The 13,268-nt window shown below is 46.8% G+C and overlaps 1 long non-coding RNA gene across 2 annotated transcripts in view; it reads left to right on the forward strand.

Annotated features, from left to right (window-relative positions):
- Positions 1–3,581: 3,581 nt before the first annotated feature.
- LOC106629246 (uncharacterized) overlaps positions 3,582–13,268 on the forward strand; it is a 37,822-nt gene continuing 28,135 nt past the window's right edge. For both annotated transcript variants that reach the window (XR_003379037.2, XR_001332459.3), the window contains exon 1: positions 3,582–3,971. This is a non-coding gene — a long non-coding RNA (uncharacterized LOC106629246). The remainder of the gene's footprint in view (positions 3,972–13,268) is intronic.

Below are 13,268 nucleotides of genomic sequence, written 5' to 3' on the forward strand. Positions count from 1 at the left end.
GCGGGCATCCTCTGGCTTTTCTACAGGGACAGGGATTTGTCCTCATCTCTGGTGCTATGGAGGGGACAGAGAGACTGTGATCCCATGCTTTGCTCAAACATGCTTTGATCCCAAACACCTTGCTCTCCTCATTCACCATTTGCCCACCACGTGTTGAAAAAACCTTTCTTTGGACTTCTGAGAGCCCTGCGTTGGTGAGGTAAACAACTGTTGGTCAGGAGCAGAGTTACAGTCATGCACAGCAATTGCATAAGGGGATTTCCTGGCAACTGAGGAAACCTGACAGAAATACAAATCTGAGAAAAAAAAATCCCTTCTTGAAGTAAAGTTCCTCAAAGAGCTCAGGGATGTGGTAACCGGGGCAGGACAGACACAGACAAGGACCCTGACCTTGCCCCAGCTCAGCCACCCGGGTTCCCTTGGGCACCCTCCCAGCCTGCCCTCCAGCACCAGCTGAGTCTCTGGTCACAGAAGGGATTTATCCCCCACCTGCCTCAGAAAGTTTTAGTCATCACCCAGCTGCTGAATAACCCTCTTGTCTGAATTCCCCTGCAGGCCCAGAAGGACTCTGCTTATCTAACGCTCATTTGACCGGATAATTTGAAGGCAGTTCCAAGCACTGTGGAAGTGACCTGCTCTAAGTCAGTTCAGCTTTTCAATCCCCTCAGCTGCAGTATCAGCAATTTTCCTTGTATTTTTTTCTTCTGCCTGGTGCAGGCTCTGACATTTCTACTGTCCCAAGCATTGTGTTTACCCGGCTGGGACTCCGAGGACGAATGGTGGCCCTGGTTCTCAACACAACCTGTGTGTGACCTTGCCTGGACCCATCCCTATCACAGGGGGTTTTTTTGCAAAGATTAATTGATCTTATAAGTCTTTGTTTGTCTCATCCTCAAATGCTTGAAAGTGGCTTCCTAGAGCAGGTCTGGCCTCTGAGTGCAGCAGTAAAAGCTTGTTCCTGCACTGTCTCCTTTTTGGGTGTTATTAATTAATCCTGCTGCTGTTTGCTGTTTTGCTGGAGGGCTTGTGTTACTTTCTTGCTGCTGGGGAGATAAGCTGCAACCTTGCCACAAGCAGAGCACAACAAGTATTTAGTTCCAGTGCTAATACTTTCCAACAAAAACTTTTTTTCCTACGACCAATCTCGTGCCTGGCTTTGAAACGCTTTCAATGGGAGCATTCAGTGCACAGCCGCCTGCGTGAACGTATGTGAAAGTTACTCAGACAATCTGCCTTGTGTTTGCTCTCCTCCTCCCACTGGCTGCCCAGCTTTTCCTGAAAATGCTAATGAGAAGTGGCAAAATCATCCTGAACCTCTGAAATTACTGAGCCATCTTTTCATACCTTTCAGGGGCCAGTTCCTGCAATAAGTAGCTAAGGATGTTGATTTCTGATATATTGGAGATAGGAAGCTAATACTGCCTTGCTTTCTCTTGATGTGCCTTTCCCGCTTCATCTTCCATACCTTTGAATCCTTTCCCATTTCAGCCAAGTCTAGTGAAGTGCCAATGATGGTAGATATCAAAATTCCCATCACTTTTGCAAATATTAATTGCTGGATAAAGGAAAAGTCTCTTTCAGTGCCTCCACTAATGGAAATACAATGCTATGAGGACACTACATATTATCCCAGAGCAGAAGTTTCTAAAAACCCCCAAAATCTCTCTGTAAAAACCCTTTCAATCTCTTTAAAGCAAGTTTCATTGATCCACTTCTCCAAGGAGAGCTTGTTCATTGCAGTGAATGATTTGCAGGGGTTTGTGAGTTCCTCTCCCTTACCTTGTTGCCCTTGTAGTTTTCCAATTTGGGACCTGGACTTGAGCTGAGAGACCATAAAAATTGTCACTGCAGGAGGGTGGCTTTGTGGCCTGGGTCTGGCTGGTAATGGGAGGGAGAACCACAGCAGTATCCTCCAGCCTTGATCTCTGTGCTCATTAAATCAACTCCTTTTGCCACTCAGGAGATCCATCTGCAGCCTCAAAAGCCGAGATTCATTTTCCTTTTCAACTGAACCATTCTGTAGTTTATGACACTTCATTGTTTTAGACTTGAAACCCAAGGGGCCTGAATTGAAGCCACAGAAATGGCAGCGAAAGATAATGTGGGACTTTTAGATCACAAGTGGATGAGCCTAAATATGAGGTGGGATCTTTTCAGAAATAAACTTGTCTGGTTTCCTGTTTTTGCTCTGTAGGGAAAAGCCTTTAGGAGGCCCAGACACACCAGCAGATCACAGCTGTGTTGTATGTCTGTTGTGTATCTGCTGCTGGTGGGGACTCTCTGGGGACACCCATGTCCTGCCGCTAGCTCCCTGTCCCAGTTAATTCCTTGTTTAATATCTTTTTCCTTGTGCTTGTTTCCCTTCCTTTCCAGGGAAGGAAGACTCCTGTCTTGCAGACTTTGACCTTGACATCATGGCCTCCTTCTCCTTGCTTCCCATTTGCCTTCATCCAATTATCATGTTACTATCTGCTCTCTGAGAGGACCTCTGTCAAAAATCTTCCCTCCGTGCTGTGTGCTTGCCAGGTCTGAACAGGAAAATAGAGTTTCCTGCTATTTCATTATCAGTAGTCGGGAAAGTTTCTGCCTCTGAGGGAAGGCACTTCAGTGAATTACATCCCTCCTCAGCTGACTCAGAGCAGATAATGTGTATTAAATCCAGTCCTTTCTGTCCCTAATTTTCCCCTTGTAGCTGCTCCATGGATAGCAATAAGAAGAAGAGACATGAGGCTCATCTCAGTTCCTGAGGGGCATCCTCAGAGCCCCTGCACAACCTGGCCTTCTCTCCCTTGAGGAGAATATATCCATCCTAATCTGAGCTGCCAGCTCAAGGGGAAGCCCCAGTGAGGGCAAGAGATCCCACAGCTTTCCTGTGAGGGAGCAAGCCCAGGATCTCCCAGGTCTCTTGTTGGGGAGCAGACAGCAGGGATCTTTTATTCCAGGTTAGTTGGCACATTTGCTGGTTCTATAACTGGACATGGTTAGTCATGACACATATATGGCCCTTGATGTGATTTTTCCTGGGCCAGCTGCTACGTGTAGTACCAGAGGAGGTGGTGACAAAGCTGCCCATTGCTGTATCTGTTTGTAGAACTGATGCAGAGGTGCTGCAGATTGTGACAGATTCACCCTCCATAGTCAGAAGGAAACAGGCTTGACTAGGACATCTCATCCTGGGAATGTCTCTTCATGGATGCTGTGGAATCTGGATGAAAGGCCACGTGCAGACACCTGCTCCTGTCTGCTGTCACCTTAGGATTCAGACAGAAATTGTTGTGACTTGCAGATCTCATTGCAGTTTAGGATAAACTGGGAACTAAGAGAGCCTCTGGCAGAGGGAGCAGCAGAACTACAAGTCCCTAAGGGAGCTTGGCTGAGCAGGATCCTTTTTGGCAAGCAGCTAGTGAGGTTTCTTTGGCAGTTCTGCACCTGCAGGTCTGTCAGCCAGACCCATTCTCCTTTGCAGGCACAACCCTTGTCTGTTAAAAAGAACGGGACGTGTGATTGTAAGCACAGTGTTGGGGTCTATGATTCATGAGTCAAAGCTAGAAATCAACCAAAGAGAATAGCCAGCAGGGGTGAGTCACTGCAGGGTTAAAATCCTCTTTCCAGGTCAGTCATGCAATTCAATGCAGCCACCTTCCCTTCCTTCCCATGGATGTGTGTTTGTGCATTTACACTACAGCATCTTGTTTAATGAAAAGGATTTATTTTGATAGATGGAAGGCTTCTGGTTATGTAATTGCCCTTGTAAGGAAGCACAAAGGAGAATTTTAACAATATTGCTGGCTCTTATGCAAGAGTGTTGCCAGTGTTTACTTTGCAGACATGTGAATCTCCTCTGTCATTTGGGCAGAAAATGATGCCTTAATCTTCTGAGACATTTATGAAACATTGGATTACTCCAGGATCAGTGTGCTATCATCTGCAAGAAATATACAGGCTGATTGGATTGCACAGAACTTTTCAAGGTAGGTTTTATATTTAAACTTTGCATTTCCTTGCTGGTAGAACAGCAGATATCAAGCTCTTAAGAGCCTTGGATAAATCATGAGGTCCTGGTTCTCAGCAGTTACTATCAGTGGAAAGCTGGGCTTGTGCATTTGTCAAGAATAGAAGCTGTATGGCTGATTACTGGTCTCCTAGATACATTTTCATCATATTTCTTGGCTAAAGGGAATTACAGAGACCTAAATTGCACAGTAATGCTGAGAGGCCATCCTGAATCTTATCTGTTCCCCAGAGAGCTGTGAGATGATTTAATGACACAGGTTTAGTGTATCAAGTCACTGGCTGAAGCAGTGACTTGAGAGCTAAATTAGGAACATAATAAGATATAGGACACCAAATCAACTTCAGCTGTTTTCTCTGGCATGTGCCAAAACTATTGTTCAAATTTGAGAAAAAAACCCTTTTTGGCTTAATTTTTTTCTTCCTGCTCCTTTGTCATATTGGAGGTTTCTGGGATGTATGTTGTAATGCTGTTGCAATGCATTATATGGGGTTATAGTGCAGGAAAGCATCTGTAGTTAAAAGCCTGGTTTTCAACCTCCTTTTGTTCATGTTTTCCAGCAGAGGTGCTGCCCATCCATGGTTTCAGACAGCTGAAATAGGCTTGTGTCTCTGCATGAGCCCCAGCACCCAAATTACTTTGATACCCACAGCCTATGCTGGAGCCTTTGTCATCTCCTGTCTTCAGACTCTTCTTGACCAGAGACCTGGACCCACAATAACCAGTTTTGGAGGCTCAAGACGTCTTTCAAGGCAGTAGAGTTTAAATCTTGAGGTTGTAAATGCCATAAAAATACTGCCCTTTAAAAAACACCCTTTTGGGTGTACTTGGAATCATCTGCTCACACAAGTGTCAGGTACCTGCAGTGCTGGACACAAATAATGATTCTCTTGCCACTCTGCTGACTGCAGTTGAATCTGGCCTAATCTAGCAAATGTTGACCTTTCTTAGGAAGTCCAGCTCTGTGATTCCCACACTTCTCCACGCCCAAAAAAATTTAAAAAAAACAAGGCTTACTACAAGTTAAAAGGAGATACCTGTTATCCTCTGGAAATCTGGTCACAGTTCCAGCCCATAGGTACACAATAGTCCAGGCTTATTTACTGCTTTTCACCAGATGTTTGTGAATCATCAGTCACCAGCCAAAAGTTTCTCTCCCCACTTCTTTCCTCTCCAGTAACACAGCAATGGATCCACTAGTTCTGACCATTCCTCCTTTTTACAGATAGGGAAACTGAGGCAGGAACTTGTCAGAGCTGGAGGCAATAAATGTTGTGGGCCTGCATGTTCCAAAGGCAGGTTAAACTAAGAGCTCTCAGGACTGGCTCAGGTATGTTTGATCTTGCCTTGGGGCAGAGGGAAGGACAAGATCAGCTCCTCATGTCCTTCCCAATCCCGCTCTCAGTGGTTTGCAGATCCACCCAGTTTCTCTGGAAACAAGGCCCTCCCATCAGTGACACACAGGCTTCTTACAGTCTGCTTGTTTATGTCTTACCAATGTTCTTGTTCCCACAGTGTTTTCAGTACCTGGGGCTCTGGGGCTGTGAGTGGAGGTTTCAGGGATTGACACACACAGAGATCCTTGAGCAAGGCTCTCACCCAGGAATGTGAATATCCCCAATGCATGGCAGTGGGGAAGGGAACTGCAGAGATGCTCCTGACCCCAAGGGAGGTACTGGGATGCCCACTGGCACATTTTGGGGCTCAGAGAGAATGTCAGCATTGTGGACAGAGATTGTGTCACCAGGAATGGCCAGGGTTCCCTACGGGTGAAAGGGAATCTTGCCGTGGGTGGGAAGGAGTTAATTTCTTCTAGGGTGGGGAGGGCAAAGAACTGGGTGTGGGTCAAGTAGGCACATAGTGTGAAGCAAAAGAATGGCATTACCTGGGAGATCTGTGGCTGGATGTGGAGTAAACAGTGTTTTGAAACCCCTTTGAAATAACTCAGCCTTCCCAGAGAGCTGTGCCACAGCAGGGGAGGAGTCCCTGGGTCAGCCTTGTGTGGGGTTGCAGGAGCAGGATGGGCAGGCTGGGATGCCCTCCAGTGTGACACCTCCCCAGGCACTGAGAGCACGGGGACACCGTGCCTGTCCCACCTTTGCCCTGCTGTAAATGATTAAACAGGGTGCTGAGTAACAAAGAGTCCTTCCCATGGCCCTGGGCCAGGAGGAGGAAATCACAAACTGCATCCAACAACCATCACCAGTGTTAGTTCCTGGGATGGGGATCCAGGTTGGCTGTGCAGCCATAGCCCTAGGCTCCAAGTCACCAGCATAAAGAAGGATGTAAGGAAAGGCAGCTGAGATAGAATCCACAGAGTCAGGTAGGAAAATATCTCTAAAATCACTGAGTCCAACCATTCACAGCACTGCCAACTCCACCACTAAATCACTTCCCCAAGTGCCGCATCTACACCTCCTTTGAATCCCTTCAGGGATGGTGAATCCACCACTTCCCTTAGTGGCCTGTTCCGATGCCTGACTACTGCTTCCATGGGGAAATTTTGCATAATATCCAACTGAAATCTGCCCTGGTGCATCTTGAGGTCATTTCCTCTTGTCCTGCCACATGTTACTTGGGACAAGAGACCCACTCCCACCAGGCCACATCCTCCTTTCAGTGAGTTATAGAGACCTGGAAGATCATCCCTGAAGCTCCTTTTCTCCAGACTGAGCCCCCCCAGCTCCCTCAGCTTTTCTTCACCAGACTTATGCTCCACACCCTTCCTCAGCTCTGTTGCTCTTCTCTGGACATGGCTTAACTGCTATTTATCTGTCTGACTCACAAATAAATACTGATCATGGGTCTTGTTGCCAAAACCCCTGCTCAGAAGCAGGAAGGTCAGTGACCTGCTGGAGGAGGGCCAAAACCAACGCTCTGGCCCCGCTGTGCTGCTGCTCAGAGCTGGATGGAGGCGGAGGGGTGCCCCAGCCACGCTGCCTTGGCAGGCTTTCCACAGCCAGGTCTGTCCAGGGTAACCTGGGTCTGCTGTCAAGGCAGAGCCCCCCAGGCCTCCTGGCACAGAGGAGATATGAGAGAAGGACAAATGGCACAACTGATGTTATTCCAGAATCAACAAGAAAACTACCCCTTAAAGAACCCTTCCTGACATGATGCCACACTGGTGGGCGCAACATTCACATCCTGCATCCATGCTTTGTTGCAGGAGTCTGTGATCACAGGATAATTCAGGTTGGAATGGACATGGGAAGGTACACAGCTGGTACAAGCTGTGGCACACCTGGGGGAAGGACAAGGAATTTCGTTTGCCATGTGTTGCTCCTGGGGAGCAGAGGGTGGCCAGCAGGACCAATGCTGGTTTCTGCAATGTTCCTGACTGGAACAGTGAATCATTGTTAATGATGTGGTCAGCATATGTAGCTGGGCTTGTCTTCTCATTCACAGATGTTATGAGCTTCCAGGATGGGGTGAAATATGTAAAGATATTCAAAATATAGATGTAGTGTTTGGCTGATCTTGAGATTTTCATGCAGACGTGAGATTCATATAGAAGCCCAAAACGGAGTTAATCAGGTGCTGACATTGTGGCATTGCCACAAAGCAAAACTCTTGTGTTGTTACTAATGTAACTGATGTCTCTCAGCTGAGAACAGAGCTCTGTGCTTCTCTTATCACAGGGAGTGGGATGTCAGGACACTCAGCTGTAGAGGAGCAAGCTGTAATATCTCTGTGTAACTGGTGGGGAGCTGCACCATGAAGAGATTCAGCAGGTTTCAGTCAGAGATATATTCCAGCATCTCAAATAACATGTGGTGCTTATGTTTAGGCAAATGGGTTAGCTGTACATTCACTCAGTTGAATTGCTAATTAGTCTGTGCTGACAGTGCTGATGAGCTCCTTGGTGGCTGTAATGTGAGACCAGGCATTAACACACAAGGAGACACCTGCAATTAAGCACTGTAAGCTGCATCTGCCTCCTGTCTCTGATGGCTTTTCAAATACCTCCTTGGAGATCATGCAGGAAGGTTGTGATGGAGATGGGGAATGCTTCTGGATCTCTCAGCTCCTCGACTTGCACCCTTTCACCATGCCAGGGTGCTGACATGTCTCATGTCTCCACTTCTTCACCTCCCTCCAGCATCTCCCCAAGCAGCTTCTTGTGCTTTGAGGCTCAGGCTACCATGGCTGGCTTAGAGGACCCTGGAACAGGGTGTTCTCTCCCATGATGAGCACTCTGAGGTGCTTCAGGGTTAGAGGTCAATGACAGCAGATATAATATCTGCAATAACTCTACTATTCTTCTAATTGACAGAGGAATAACAATTGCTATCATTAATATTAATAACAATGGAAGTAAAATGACGTGTTAATATCTACTGTTAATTACCATTACTGTGAGAACTCAGGAAGTTCAACAAGGTCAAGTGCACAGTTCTGCACTTCCATTGGGGCATTCCCAAACAAACTGGGCATAGGATGGATTGAGGGCAGCCTTGGTGGTGGTGCTGGTGGATGAGAGGCTGGATATGAGCTGTCAGTGTGCACTGGCAGCCCAGATATCTAACTGTGTCCTAGGCAGCTACAAAAGCAGTGAGGGCAGCAGGTGAGGGAGGGGTTTCTGTCCTGTGCTCTGCTCTGGTGAGATTCCACCTGGAGTGCTGCATCCATCCCTGGTGTCCCCAACATTAGAAATGTATGGACCTGTTGTGGTGAGTCCAGAGGAGGCCATGAAGATGCTCAGAGGAGTGCAGTACCTCTCATAGGAAGACAGGCTGAGAGAATTGGGGTTTTTCAGCCTTGAGAAGGCTCCAGGGTGACCTCACAGCAGCCTGCCAGTACTCAAAGGGGCCACAAGAGAGCTGAAGTGGGACTTTTGGCAAAGGCAGTGATAGGACAAGAGGGAATGGCTTCAAGATGAAAGATTATATCTTAGGTAGAAATTTTTTACTGTGAGGGTGGTGAGGCCCTGGCACAGGTCGCCCAGAGAAGCTGTGGCTGCCCCATTCCTGGAAGTGTTCAAGGCCAGGCTGGATGGCATTTTGAACAACGTGGTCTGATCAGGGTGGTCAGGCATCAGAACAGGCTGCCCATGGAAGTCATGGAGTCATCATACCTGGAAGTATTTAAAAGATGTGTAGATGTGGCACTTAGGGACACGGTTTAGTGATGGGCTTGGCAGTGCTGGGTTAATGCCTGTAAATGATGTTAGATGTAATATTCAACCTAAATGATTCAGTGATTCGATGATTCTCTGTGCAGGGGTAGCAGGGATGTGGAAACAGTGGCAGCTTTACCCACAGAGGGGACAAGGCTTCTCTCAGGTGGGTCCTGCAGGTGCAGGACAGTCACCTCTGTGGCCATATCCCACCCTGACTGATGTTCTGTCATCATACTGTGGGTGCTTTGGAAACTGAGCACTGCAGATCAATTTTTAATTGTTGGGGGATTATCCCAGCTCTGGGATTGTATCTGAAGCTCAACAATGTTGCAGCTTGCAAGCTGCACTACTGGCATCTGCCGCTTGCTGCTTGGTTTCTTGAATGGGCTTTCAACAGTGCTGCAGAAAGGACTGGATGTGAAGGGAAATAGCCTCAATTCTCAGTGCCCTGATGGAGCTTGAGCACTCAGTACTGCCAGGCTGGTTGTTCCCTATGGATAATTCATCACTACAGCATAAGGATGCCTTTAACCATGCTCCCAGTCCACAAATTGGCCAGCAGTGCCATGTGCTGTGAAACTGGTGGACATGGAGCACGTTACAGACCTCCCCAGGATGGGGCAGAGAGAGCTTCTGCTCTGTGGAATGGTGCTGAAAGGGAGGAAGGCAGGTTACTCTTGTCTTACCCTTCTCTGGGATAAAGTCACACCAATCTCAATGTCCCCCTAGGGACAACTCAGTGTGAGCATGCAGCCCTTGGCTCAGGGTGTTTCTTGGCTGATTACACTAAGTGGTTAAAAGTTTACAGTTGTTTCTAGCAAAGGGATTTGAAGAACAGTAGCCTGAATTTGTTGATCGTGCAGTATTTCCCACAGGAACTTGGGACTGTGTTTGAAATATCTCAGATGATGAGGTCTGTGTGGGCAGATTCCTGTGTGGCAGCATCTTGTCCCATCTTGAAGGTGTTGTTATGCTGTCAGCAGGAGAAGGGATTCTGTGTGTGTTGGGGAATTATAATAGAAATGCTGGGACTGACAAGAACGGAAATTGGATGAAGATTAGTGTAGGAGCACCAGAAGGGACAAACAGCAGAGGACTGCAAAAATGGCAGGTGAAGATGGCCACTAGATGAAAAAATCAGCAAGATCCCAACACAGCTACATGCAATATCTCAGGACACCAGACTGAGAAAGAAAAGCCAGTTAGTAAATCCTGATAACTTGCAAAGGTAGTTCAGGTTGGAGTGATCAATCACTGGCAGGTCCTTCAGGGATAAATAGGTACATCCAAACCCAGCACACTGTCACCAGCCTGGGAGAAACCCAAGAAATGTGCTGAGGGCTTGATAGCCATTGCCCCCGGTGCCTGGAGCAGAGAAATGCTGAGGGGTGATGGATACTCATGGCTTAGGATGTGACAAGATCCCAAGAGTGTGCTGCAGTGGGAGTAAGCCTCATCCATTCATATTTCTGTAACCAATGAAGAGCTGTCCTTGGATATAAAATTGGATGTGAAATTGCCTTTGCCTCTGAGTCATTGCTGAATGTCTCCCCATTGCTATTTGTCAGATGCAATCACTCCACAAATAGCAAGTAGTGGCAGAAGCAGCAGCTGTGGCCCAGGGAATACACTGTAGACTTCAGGAAAATGGTGTCTATAATGTGCCCAGCTGATGCAGAATTAATCAGGTTTGAAAAAAGAACACTGCTCTCACACCCTGGGGGACTGTACCTAAAAATTCCTGCCTATGCGGATCTTCCCATCCTTGACATAATTTCTAAGAGAAATAAATGAGTTTATCTCCCACATTGCCTGCAGACCTTTCACATGGAAATAGTGGGATTAAGGAGATTAAGATTTAGCTTCAACTTGGATAAAGAACAACAAAGAATGATTAACACTTGAAATGGTTCCCAGTCATCAGATCTGAACTCCAGTCTCCCTGTATTTCGTCCAGTGAAGAGCTTTTCTGTTGTGTTCACTGCTGTCACATCTGATCCCATAAGACACAGGAGCAAACCAAATTGTTCCCTATGTTGGCTGGCTCTGAAACACCCAAGGTTTGGGCCATGGAATATGTAGAAGGCATGAAAGAAAAAGAAGACTGGTGAGGTTTATGGGATGGATGGATGGATGGATGGATGGATGGATGGATGGATGGATGGATGGATGGATGGATGTCTGTTCTTGAAAAGGACCAGGAATCACGGAGAACAGGGTCAAGGAGGTGGAGAGTAGAGTCCAAGTTTTGGGATCTTGGGTTCAGGTGAGCAAGAAGAAGAAGGTGAGAGGCCATAGGCTTGGAGGGGATCTGAGTGGTTGCTGGGAATTTTACCATTCAGAGGAGACCCTACTCCTGCAGGATTAAACCCTTCCTACATAATCCAGGCTGTCCTCCTGAGCAGCTGCCTGCTTACACAGGGTGATGCTCGGTGTCTTAAATGGATGTAGCATGTGAGGTCAGGAAAGGCCATGGGATCCCTGTTCCCGGCCTTGCACATCCTCACACATTTAATAATGTTCTGGAGACTGCAGACAGTGCAGACCAGCTTAAAGCCTTCCTTGTCTTGGCCTGACCATAGAGTTTCTTTATAGAATAACTTGATCCCTTTTTGTGCTGCCCCATGTGTTAGATGAGACACAGATGTTTGCTCTGACAAGTCATTTACCACAGCTGTAGCTGTCAAGAAAGCTGGTTTTTGCATCTGGATCAGGGAAAGTCACAGCCTTTAGCATACTTCAAACTGCAGAAGTTCATGTGCTTTTTTGGGAGACTGGAATCAGTCAGACAGATCAGTCCCAGCAAAGGAATCTTTCTCTGTGACTAGTGCAATAATAAATTTAGAGTGAAGGGGCTTTGAATACCTTCTTCCCCTGCCCAGCACTGCCTGTGCCTGCTCTGCCCTCTCTGCCTTGCCAGTTTATCCTACTTGGATCAAGGATTCACCTCATCTCCATAGGACCATACAGCAGGGCCTTGCTGGCCTCTAAGGTTTTCAGGTGTCACTGCAATGGCAGTTCTAGGGTCACCCCATGTGTGTGTGAGTTGTATTTTCAAACACATGGGGAAAAGGGAATTGGATTCCTCCTAGAAAAACAATTTGTGCTAATGGCTTTTATGGCACAGTGACTTATCTGCAGGACCTGACCTTCACAAAGGTCCCTGGATACACCTCCTTTCTCACTCTCAACACAGCTGGATTCTCATATTCCATTCCTGTCTCCTCTAATATCCACTGTGGTTCTGTAATTTACAACTGTTTGTCAAAAACAAATAACATTTATAGACCATCAGAAATAATTCATGAGCTTTTAAGCCAGTGCAGTGAGGCAGTCTCTGCATTTGCCACTTACAGACAGACCCAGGTGAAGGCAGTGACAGACAGCATGGGAAGAAATGGGAAAGTGGTAGGAAGAAGCAGAAAATTTAGATCTCTTGAGCAGAAGTAATTTTCCTGGTCCATTGCTGTCATGCTGTCTCAGCAGTGCAGATGTGTTTTCTCTTAGGGAAGAAATGCAGCTCCTGGAACACTTCCTTCTCTTTACAAGGGAAGGCAAAAAGAGCCTCTGGGACTTTCAGGGGTTTCATGTGTTTCATTTAGAGGAACAACAGAGGACACAAGCGATGTCACTGCTCTCTGCCATGGGTGTGCACTGAGAGCTCACAACTTCATACAAGTATTAAAAGCCTTAAAGTAAGAGGATAACTCTGAGGATGCTGGAAAAAAGGGAAAAATACTGAGCTAAAGCTGTGTACATGTAAATAGGAGTCAGAGAAGTAAGGGAGAGTGACTTCTTGCCCTCATAAGGAGGACATGGAGATCTCCAGGGAGAAGGCAGAGGAAAATGGTACATGCCCCAAGGGAGATTTGTATTTGGCTCTCCTGGAGAAATAGCCACTGCAAACCTAAAGAAGGGAAGTTATCCATAACCTAGAAAATACAGGGAAATATTTTCCATGCCGCTCTGGGAGACCAGGAAGTTATTTTTGGTTTCTGTAGCACAGTGAGTGTCGTTGGGAGCATGTGCAACAACAGAGTTTTCAGCAGCTCCCATTGTAATTGCTCCCATTGACCTTATCACTAATAAGTGCAGGATGTGAATTATAACGGCAAAGATGTAATCGGAGAGCCTGGA

The sequence above is a fragment of the Zonotrichia albicollis genome, chromosome 1 (assembly GCF_047830755.1).
Source record: "Zonotrichia albicollis isolate bZonAlb1 chromosome 1, bZonAlb1.hap1, whole genome shotgun sequence".
Lineage (NCBI taxonomy): Eukaryota > Metazoa > Chordata > Aves > Passeriformes > Passerellidae > Zonotrichia > Zonotrichia albicollis.